This window comes from Lygodium microphyllum, chromosome 13, assembly GCF_053477565.2.
Source record: "Lygodium microphyllum isolate KBCC chromosome 13, Lygodium_microphyllum_v1.1.10, whole genome shotgun sequence".
NCBI classification, from domain to species: domain Eukaryota; kingdom Viridiplantae; phylum Streptophyta; class Polypodiopsida; order Schizaeales; family Lygodiaceae; genus Lygodium; species Lygodium microphyllum.
Genome location: NC_141147.1, coordinates 147,636,683 through 147,647,894, shown reverse-complemented (window position 1 = coordinate 147,647,894; position 11,212 = coordinate 147,636,683). Strand labels below are relative to the sequence as shown.

The 11,212-nt window shown below is 40.5% G+C and overlaps 1 pseudogene; it reads left to right on the top strand.

Moving 5' to 3' along the window:
• Positions 1–10,565: 10,565 nt before the first annotated feature.
• LOC148027331 (large ribosomal subunit protein uL29y pseudogene) lies at positions 10,566–10,963 on the top strand (annotated as a pseudogene).
• Positions 10,964–11,212: the final 249 nt, after the last annotated feature.

Sequence of the window (11,212 nt, the reverse complement as noted above, 5' to 3'; positions counted from 1 at the left end):
AAAGAAAATATCCTTTGCTCAGGCTATAGGAGTCCTCGCCTTGTAGGAGCTCCTAGTTGTGTTGTTTTTAGTGGGTAAGTAGTTCAGACTACCACTTAGGGCAACCTCTTTGGCAGTTCTTTTTAGTTTGGCTGTGTTGGAGCAGCTGGTTAGTGACTCACTTCGGATCTTCTATTAGATGATGCTAGGCCTACTCCTTGTGGATGTCATGCCTTGGTTCTGTCTCGGGGTAGGGGGAGCATTGTGCTGAGTTTTATTATAATTGTTTTGTATCAGTTTGATGCTTCTTTGGTTGTTTATGTGCAGATATGTTGGTGGATTCGACGGGCTGAGTCGCCCTATCCCGTGGTCGCCAATGAGAGCGGAATTTAGGTGACAGGAAGTGCTTAAAAATAGCTAAAAATTATGAAGATCAAGGGAAAAATATTCACCGTCAAAGGCGGCGGCTCGATCTAGGACGATTTTAAGCGCCAAAGTGCTTTAAAGGCGCCCGAGCGACACTTGGTGATTTTACATAATTTTTCAGACAGTCGTGCGGGTTGACACAAGCTACTGGCCAATGCGGGATGCTAAGTCGGACGCCCAGGATTTTTCAGAGCTCGATTCCGAGTCCGGACGGGGAAAAGGCCACAAACCGGTCAAGATTTGAAAAGGTGGACATGAGTTTGGCCAAGTGGGCATGACCCTTGGGAGCCCAACTTAAAATGTCATCACATGAAACTTTGGGGGAGAGAGATGAAAAAAATCGTGATGAAGATGGAGAAGTCGTGATCAGAGATGGCGCCGAAATTTGCGCCCCATGTTGATCATGGCTCCTCCCTGCCTGCAAACAACCCCCCTATCTGACATTGGCCCTTGCCTACACTCCGTATGCTGATCATATCGCCGCCCTTCACCCGTGGAATGGTGGCCTGGTTTGGAATTTCTGATTCTAGTCTTTCTCTCTCCTCCCTCTCTCTCTTCTAAAGGCAAGATCATGTGGGGGGAAGAAGGAAGAAGAAAGAATGATGGAGACTTGTCCGGCATGGACCGGATTGCTACACGGGCTGAGAATGGTGATTTGTGATGTTGCTGGACATGAAGTGTTGCTGTTTTCCTGATCTACAGCCATGGACACAAAACCCGAAACACGCGTTTAAGCGGTAAACCAAAAAATTACAAAGAAAATTTAGTGTTTTATGCTTTTGATTGATGGAATGCCGTTCATATGGACTAAGATTTGATTATGTTGCTGATTCTTCTGAGTTCTTACTGTTGATAACCAGAAATTATGAAAAACATGCATTTCATGGCTCGAAATAATGTCAAGAAACCCGAAAACCATGAAAAATGGGGAAAAACAAGGGTTTTGGGCGTATAAATGGGGAAAACCGTCGATACACATCAACTAATCTTTCAATTTTGGTGCAAATGAACTAAGGGCCACAGCCCACAAACTGGTTTCAATTTTCAGCAATTTAAAAAATACAAGAAAATGAAGAAAATGGGGGAAAATGATAAAAAACACCATGGAAAATAGGGGAAAAATACATTTGGGGCTACGAAAAATATAGAAAAATAGGATTTATGTTTGTTGATGTATAGCAAGGCTGGGGCATGAAGTTGTGCTTCAGTTCAGCCTTGTTTATTTGTTTTAGTGCGTGTTTCCTTCCTTTCTCCACATAAAATGACAAGGAAACCCTAAAAGAAATGAATATAATGATGCACTATCAACGGGGAAGGGTAGAGTTGTGGAAAAAATGGTTAAATGCCACTGAGCATGAGGAATAATTTGCTGATTTTATATGCATTGCATCTAGGACGGAATAATAATGATAAGAATTAAAACCTAGTAGCACGAAGATCACTTCGGTGCTAGGTGTTGTAGCGAAGCACAAAGCGGTTAGAAAGAAAAGCATGAAAGAGATGTTTTACACTTACACGCTGCTGGTTTTTTTCAAATGTTTGAGCACTAGGCATCCACCTCTTTGCATGATCATTTAGAGGAAATTAAAAGTATCAGAGTTAGCTCCTGGACATGCATAGCAATTGTCTTCAGTAGGCCTGTGACCCACCGTTGAGAGCGTGAGGTTCCTATGCTGTAGGCTAGTCGTGGGATCATAAAGGGGAAGTCAAGTGAGGGAATGGTACATTCCTGGATACGTTTATTTGGTACCTTGAGCGACGTTTGTGCGAAATGTTTAAATGTTGAGCGACGCATCGAGGGGCCAATCCCCAAGGTGTAGGAGAGTCGCAAAGGGTTGACGGCATTCAGCCGTAGGAGGAACCCAATGTGTATGTGATTCGAGCCTTTTGGCTATGTGGAAGGGACTCCCTCTGAGGAGCAATATTGGGTTAGGATCTGTGGGACTACAACGTACTACAAACGCAATGTTTAGGAAGGCAGAGATTTTGATAGACGCTCCTGGCCGCGAGGCCGAGGGGTTGTCTTGGGCATAGTGACGAGGTCCGGCTAGTGCATGAGCCAGTGCCGGCCCGTTTTTAGGTCCATCATTGACACAAACTATCATGGACTAGATAGCCCTCTTTCTATCCTTGCTTCAGATCCCTGCATAGGCAAACCCATCACTACAACAGAAACAAGGCATAGACGCGCATGTTAGACGCGCAAAGTCGGGCGCGTCCTATCAGAGCGTCTATAAATGCGTGTAAATGTGCGTGTAAATAGACGTGAATTTTGTGTCTATATATCCGCGCAAATAGACACTAATATAGATGCGCTATCAGACCCACAATTATTTAACCACCTAAAATTAGCAATTCACATAATTGAAAAACCAAAATTAATAATTATTTAACCACCTCAAATTGATTCTTGAGCATGCACATGTGCGCATGATAAAAACCATATAGTTAAGAATACACATTGAATCATTGAATTAAAAAAATAGAGTTAATAATTACTTTTTCATTGCTCTCTAATGAATGGCAGTTCCTCCAGTTGACAAGCCTGATATAAGTAATTAGCGGCAAGCGACAGAAACCTTACAATTAGTAGCAAGCATTGCAATATGTATCTCGTAATTTCTCTATCTACTTGAAGATGATAAAAGATACTTCCTTTTTATTATGGAAAACTCAATGCTTGCTTTAAAATTGACTATTGATTCTTGAATATGCACGTGTGCGCATGATAAAAAGCATAGAATTAGGAATACACATATATTGAATCAATAAGCAAATTAAGTATGTTACAGTAAATGATCCATCTCATCTTCAATGAGATCAGCCCTTGCTAAACTATTTACTTCTAGGTCTATGTTACCAAGAGGTAACGAAACAAATAAGTCTATCCCACTATCAGATGTGTTGCTATATTGCTCAATAACTTCATCAATATCATCGACAATCACATTATTATCTTCTTCTGCATTTCTTTGAACATCATCGCAAGGTTCATCTTGTACTATATCACGCATATCATCCATTATGGTGTCATCATGCACATCATCATTATTTGTTGGATTGTCATCTGCTATCTCCATGTCGGTAATATTACCATATATTGGTTTTGAAGGATTAGATATAGGGATGACATACCACCATCGGTTATTGTTTACCATTGGATGATACACAACCTGTATTTGAAAAACAAAAGCAAAAAACTTAAGTACTTATTATATTGTGTATATGTATCACATGTATACATATAAAAAAATTAGCCTTTGCATATATACCTGCTCGCATTGTTGAGGTAGTGCTAATGTGTCATTCTTGTTTTGGTGAAATTTTGTAGAGTCAATGATTACAAAACCACTTAGATGACATCTGATTGTGCAATGCTCACCATTTGTTACCACTTCTTTAAACCACTTCACATCCAATACATATATAAAGAATCGTCGTCTGAAATCAAGCTTCAGAATATCTTGGATCAAGCCACAATAACCTTCCATGGTACCATTGGCAGCCTCGAAGTGAGCAAGGACACCACAATCTTGGGTATTTCTCTTTTCATCTATACGTTGAGTTCGAAGATATTTACCCTCACACCAAAGTGCATTGAATAATGTGCACTAGTAGTAAAAGATAAAAGATCAAACATGTCAATTATTTATATAAAATAAGACTTATAGAAACAAATTAATTGATAGTATGTCTCACCTTTGATAAGCAACCTCGTGCGTATTCCCACTCTTCTTGAGATATATTAATTTCCTTCTCTTTTTCCATTCTCTCCATTTTCTCATTTAACCAATCTATGTCAATATGACGTGGGAGCGCATTTAGATGATCTAGAAATGAGACATTACCTCCATATCTAGTGCGGAATTCTTGTCTTTCGCTTTTTCTTCTTTCCCTTGCTTCATTATATAGTGTCACCCATTTGCTCATAACATCACTATTGAGCACATAAAAACTATTTAACTTACGAAGTTCTTCTTTTGTTAGCACTTTACTCATTCCTTTTCCTTGAGGTACTATAGAGGTCATCCTCAAGTCTTCATCATCTTTCCATAGTCGTGGTTGAGAGGGATCCACTTCAGCAAGATATTCAGAGATATAAACAAGGGATGATTGCACTAACCAACCCTCCGCCATGCTTCCCTCAGGTTGTGCTTTTTGCCTCACAAAATCTTTCAAGGTTTTCATGAAGCGCTCAAGAAAAAACATCCACCTTACATGAACTGCCCCACAAAGTGGGATCTCATCAATCAAATGTACGAGTAAACGTAATTGAGTAATCAAAATGGATCGAGAAAAAATTTCCTCCACCAAACAAACCACCTCAATAGATAATACTCGAGCATCTTGCAATGTGTTTGGATCAATTTCCTTCGAGCTCACGTATCTGTCAAGATGTATTTGAGAATTGTTTATTTTTATGTAGAAATTCAAAGATATATAATGAAAAAATACAATGTATATACACCTCACAAGCTCTCCCATCTTGTAAATTATATCACGTACATCTTTGGAGGCACAATGGGATATGCTAGTAGGAAGTACGAACTGAATGTAAACAATATTCATAGATGCAAATTGTCAGTAGAGGAAAAAGTCATCATACCCCAAAGTTTACACATAGTTACGCCACTAATTACTATATTCATGGTTAGATATACCCTTACTTGAATCATTTTGTGCCAATCGTAATATTCATAGATGGAAATTGTCAGTAGAGGAAAAAGTCATCATACCCCAAAGTTTACACATAGTTACGCCACTAATTACTATATTTATGGTTAGATATACCCTTACTTGAATCATTTTGTGCCAATCGTGGGATAGTTGCTCCACACCTCTTTTTTTTTTCTTTATAAAGGCTCCCTTGAGACATCTCATACATCCTGTGGGTGTTCAAAAGCTATATATTTGTTCCTTCACTATTTTTTCCTCGTTCTTTGACAATATCCAAGGTGTATGGGGTAGCTCAATCTTTCCTCTGGGTCCATGTTTTTTACCTTGTGCTTTCCAGGAATCAGAAGGGACAGCATCACATGTCCCTTTTTAATTGCCATGGATGGAGGAATATTATAGTTCACCAATACTACTGGCCATACACTGTATGATGTGCTTTTGATACCAAATGGATTGATTCCATCCATACCTAAACCAAATCTCAAATTTCTTGGCTCTTCTTGGAAAACAGGCCACAAATTATCTATATGTTGCCATGCGGGTGTGTCTGCAGGGATCCTCCATTTTCCATCACTTGAACGATGACTAGCATGCCATGACATGAGCTTTCCAATAGACTTACACTTGAACATAAGTTTTATACGTGGAACAATCGAAAAATGTCACAAAACCTTACGAGGCACATCCATTGACTTCATCTCCACTTCGTATCTTGATGCGCCACAAAAAGGACACTCTCGTGCGAACTCATAAATCCCACGAAATAAGACACAATCATTGACATATGCATGGATCTTGACATAATCGAGGCCTTCCAGAGATGTCAAGTAATGTCTTGCTTGCTCTCTCTTAGCTGGCAATTTGTTTCCTTTTGGAAGCATTTGTGATAATAACCTATATATATTTTAAAAGTGAGTTAAAAAACCACCAATATATATTTCTGTCTGATTTCAAAATAGAGAGGTTAACAATTAATATTATGATTCATATAGAAGCCAAACTGAATTGATACCTACTTCAATAACGCATCCAAACTGACATTACTCCATCCATAAATTGTTTGCAAGTTAAGTATGTCAAGGGACGCAGGAAGAACGGACTACGTACAACCTTCTCTGAACCGGTTGTGAAAATAGATGGTGTACCATGTTGTCCAAAATCTCATCCTCTACGACTTAATGGGGCATTTCATGAGGGCTACTATCATGGTCGTCAGTCTCTACTCTTCTTGAAGACTCTGCCTTCTCGCGTCGACATTTTGTAGCCTCTCGATGCGTGAGAGGGAGCATCTAAGGATGTGGCACCGCATCCTACTCAACCACAAAAGGGAGTTTCATGTACGTTGATATATAATTCCCGTAACATAAACTAGCAATCTTAGTGGTAAAAAAAACAATGAATACCAGTGATTTTTCTTGGTCCCATTGTCCATACAAGCTCAGGTGTGACATTGCAATTCGACGTGCTTGAAAAATACACCCTTGACAATGATCACACATGCATCTAATTTTTTGTCGTAGCCATGCATCTCGATTATGAAGACGCAATGTTTCATCCTCACTTGAGGATGTGCTCATTGACTCACCAGCTTGCACCGCACTAGGTGATGACAACGTCGACATGATTAAACCTAATTCATGACAACATCAAAATATTTGTCATTTATATGTTTACATAAGATCTTAATTTTAAATACACAAAAATCATCATTTTAAAACTTATCTTAACTTATCAAAACTTAAGAAGAATTCACTATCAAAACTTATCTTAAAAACAAAAAATCATGATAAATCCCAAATGCACGTCTGCCTACGCGTCTATTTTCGCATCTACAATCGCGTCTATATTCGTGTCTATACTCGCGTCTATTTGAACAACAGACGCACATATACATGCGAAAATAGATGCACACGTCAAAATTCAAACCATATTTAAATCATTTCTTTTCAAACTGCACCTTTCCTTTCCTGCATTTTTTGCAGTTCTGAAGCTTGAGTTTAGCCGACATGCAGTCTCTTCATGCCTCACCTCCTCATGACTCACATTTTCTTTCATTTCAAACACACAAGAAGGAAAAAAGGAAAGCCAAGGAGAGGAAGAAAGAGAGAACAAGAAGAAGTAGCAAGCAAGCAAACAAGCATCAAGGGAGGATAACTTACCAAGGAGAGGAAGAAGGAGAAGGAGAAGCACCACCACCCACCACACCAAACACCCAAGGTAAGTCTCTCTCTCTCTCTCTCTCTTTGTTTCTCTCTTCCTCTCTCTGCTTTGTCTGTGTATTGCTCATTTGTGATTCCATTATAATGTATTGTATTATGTAAATCGTCAATGGCTGTCATCGATCCAAAATCGACCGACCCAGCACGTCTGCTAGCGCGTCTACATCTCAGTGTAGACGCGGACATAGATGCGCAAAAATTGTCTCCTCTCAGTGCCTCTTACAGCGCGTGTGCTCTGCAATGCACACGCGATGATACACGCGCTACACAGAAGTTTGACATGTAGTCTACACGCGATTTTAGACGCACATTGACCTGGGATGCGCGTCTGGCAGTGCGTCTGTGCTGCAGGTTAGATGCGCAAATAGACGCACATTGACCTGGGATGCATGTCTGGCAGCGCGTCTGTGCTGCACGTTAGATGCGCAAGTAGACTTGATGGATAGAAGATGAACAACAATGTTATTTCAAAGGCTTAAAAACTGCAATGTTATGTCAAAGGCTTAAAAACTGCAATGTTATACTTTTATACACATTAAAAACTGCGAAGTCCTATTGTGTGACATCACCTAGAGCAGAATCTTGTTGCGTGGTATTGATTAACTCCTAAATAGAAGTCTAGTTAGATCTAAAAGTGACAAATTACGAAATGGTATACTTTTATACACATTTATACAAACATTACATTCTTTACATAAAGTGAGATTGAAACTTGTGTGTTCTACATGTGGATCTCGTGAATTAGAGCCCTCACCTAGGCATATAGGCCTCAATGTGCCCTCTAGTCTATGGATAGTCACCTCCACTCCTCATCCATGAGTTGCTTGTACTGCACAATATCCTCCTATGTTTTTTGTATGCAAATAAATTTGTCTTTTTCCTGTGTTTTTTTTGCAGATGTCATATCCTGGTTCATCTAGTAATGACCCAGATGTGGATCTCATGAATGATACATTGGCCTCCTTTGGCAGGGGGGTCAATGCATTTTTTGGAGGTTTTCCTAGTAGGGAATACTTCATGGGAGAGATGACCAGACACCTTGGCCATTCTCCCATATCAGACGAGGTGTTCAGTGTCATGTCTGGGATGCCTCTAGCATCTTTGCCTGGCACTACTTCCCAGACTCCACATGCAGGTACTCCACATACAGGTACTCCATATGCAGGTATTTTGATTTGTAGTTTTTTTTAATGTATATTTTTTTAAATTCTTTATATATTTTAGTCTAATATATTGTGATGTCTAATTGTTTGTATATCTCTAAATGTTTTACAAACTACCATCGTTGGTAGGACACCTACCCCTAGAGAGGTAGGTTACTATCGAGGCCATAACCGTGCAGCGACATGGCTTCACTTTTATGAGGAGGGTCTCATCACTGAGGACCAATACAACCAAGCCATGAGGATTCGAGAGCCAGAGGAGGTATGTTTTTCTTACTTTCCTATTAAAAGTATAACTAATTATAACTTTTTCTCCACCTTGTCTATGTAAGCAACCCTGATCTTTTGTGTGTGTAGGCGAATCCGGATGTGGAGCACAGCGAGGAGGGGGATAGCGACACTAGTAGCCATGGTGGTACTAGCGAGGATGTTTCCTCTTCAAATTCGTAGAGGAGCACCATACCTCCTCATGAGGCCTTCTTTTCTTGTATATGTATGATATCTCTTTGAGCCTACTGCTTGCGGCCACGCTTTAGGTCGCAAGCACTCAAAACTTTCCTTGTAAATGCTTTGATATATAATGAATACATGGACTTTCACTTTCAATTCTCGTGCCCGTAAGATACATTGTCTTTTTCCCAAATACACAATCTGATGTATGGAAGGGGAAAAAAAAAACCAGATTTTTTTTTTCCAGTTATATTTTGCGCGTCTATTAGCGCGTCTAAATTGCAGGTAATTTGCGTTTATTCGCGCGTCTATAATGCAAACTACACGTGCTTATACACGCGCTGCATTATTCAAATTAAAAAAGAAAATTAAATTTTTTTTAAAAAAAATGACATTTTTTTGTTTTCTGTTCGTGTCTATTAGTACTTGTAAAAGCGCTGTCGTATTGCTGCGCATTCGAGGTGTGAAAACCACCCAAAAGTCGTGTGTGTGATTTGATACTTTGTACATACTTAGTTGTTATGTTTGCTCTTTTATTTTATGCCGAAGACAGAGAAGAAAAATGAATTTTGGTAGATTGGTGACTCGAGATGCAATCTCATGGACCACTTTGATTGTGACCAAGGGTTCGTTTGAAAGCTTGTGGCAACATTGGAGCCATTGAGCAGGGGAACCTAGTATTTATTCAGCTGACACTGGATAGTGTTGTATCTAATTTGGCCATTGGCAATGCACTGGTTGACATGTATGTGAAATGTGGGAGGATGGAAGATGTACGAAATGTTTTAATCGACTGCCTAAATAAGATAATGTCTCTTGGGGCTCAATTATTGCAGGGTATGTTCAGCGTGGGCAAGGGATACTGGCTCTCAAACTCTTTGAGAAAATACAATAACATGGCATGAAACCAGACGAGTTCATGTTCTTTACAGCTTTGAAAGCATGTGGAACCACAAGCAATGAAGAATGGGGCGGCCGAATATGTGTGAAATATCACTAATTAGTCGGCTATTTTCAGGAAAAAGCTAATTTGAGGACCGCTTTTGGAGAGAAATTGGGAAAGGGAGGCGTAGAAAACGTGGAAGGAGGAGATTAATAAGGGATTTTTCAAAGACTAAAGAGGGGAATTGTCAAAAGCTAAAGAGGGAGGGAAAAGCAAGTGTATGGGATAAGAAAAAAGAGGTCGAGGCTAATCGGGGACAGGGGAGTATTAAGCTGAATCGGAATTCTAGGGGGAAAACAGAGGATTGGAGGGGGAGCTACGAGGAGTGCAGAGAGAGGATTGGGAGGGGGAGCTACAAGGAGTGCAGAGAGAGGATTGGAGGGGGGAGCTACGAGGAGTGCAGAGAGAGGATTGGAGGGGAAGCTTTTGAGGGAGAAACTGGCATTCGGAACAGGATGAGACGGTACTCTGCGGCTGAATAGGACTCGTTTTTCTCTGCAACTTCAATGAGCAGTATTAATGGACTGGAAGGAGGAGGCGACTATGCAGAGGACGTCGATGCTAAAGACAATGTGAAGATGATGTCGTGCTAGGAAGACAAAGCAAAAGAACGGGCATTCTGGGGAGAACAGGGAAGTATTACACGAATCTGGGAGAAAGGAAGACAGACTGAAACGCCTTACGAAGCACACTGTCAATCTGAGATTAATGGGGAAGAAAAGTTGCCCACGGGGGTGTGCTCCTGATTGTCTTTGAGTCTCGGTCTGATGCTTTAGTCCAGATAGCAGCGATGGAAGAGCCAATTGGAAGGGTGTTAAAGCGACTTGCAGGGCCAGCTGAAGGAGTTGAAGGCAGAGCTTGCTCTGCTGAGGGTCGCCAAAGTCACCGGTGGTGCTCCTAACAAGCTATCCAAAATCAAAGTAGTTAGGCTTTCTATTGCCCAGGTTCTTACAGTCTTGTCCCAGAACCAGAAAGCTGCACTTCGTGTTGCTTACAAAAAGGCAAAGCGATTGCCTCTTGATCTACGCCCCAAGAAGACTAGGGCTATTCGGCGCAGGCTTACCAAGCATCAAGCAAAGAAAGCCTTGGAAAACAATTCGGAATAACAGAATTTGTCAATCCAAAGGACCACGAAAAACCTATTCAGGAGGTTATTGTCAACTTGATTGATGGAGGAATTGACTACAACTTTGAGTGCGTGGGGAATGTCAAACTGATGCACTCTGCTCTTGAATGCTGTCATAAGGGATGGGGGACTTCTGTAATAGTAGGCGTGGCAGCTGCAGGCCAGGAGATATGCACCCGTTTTTTTAAACTTGTGACTGGGCGAGTTTGGAAAGGAACAGCATTTGGTG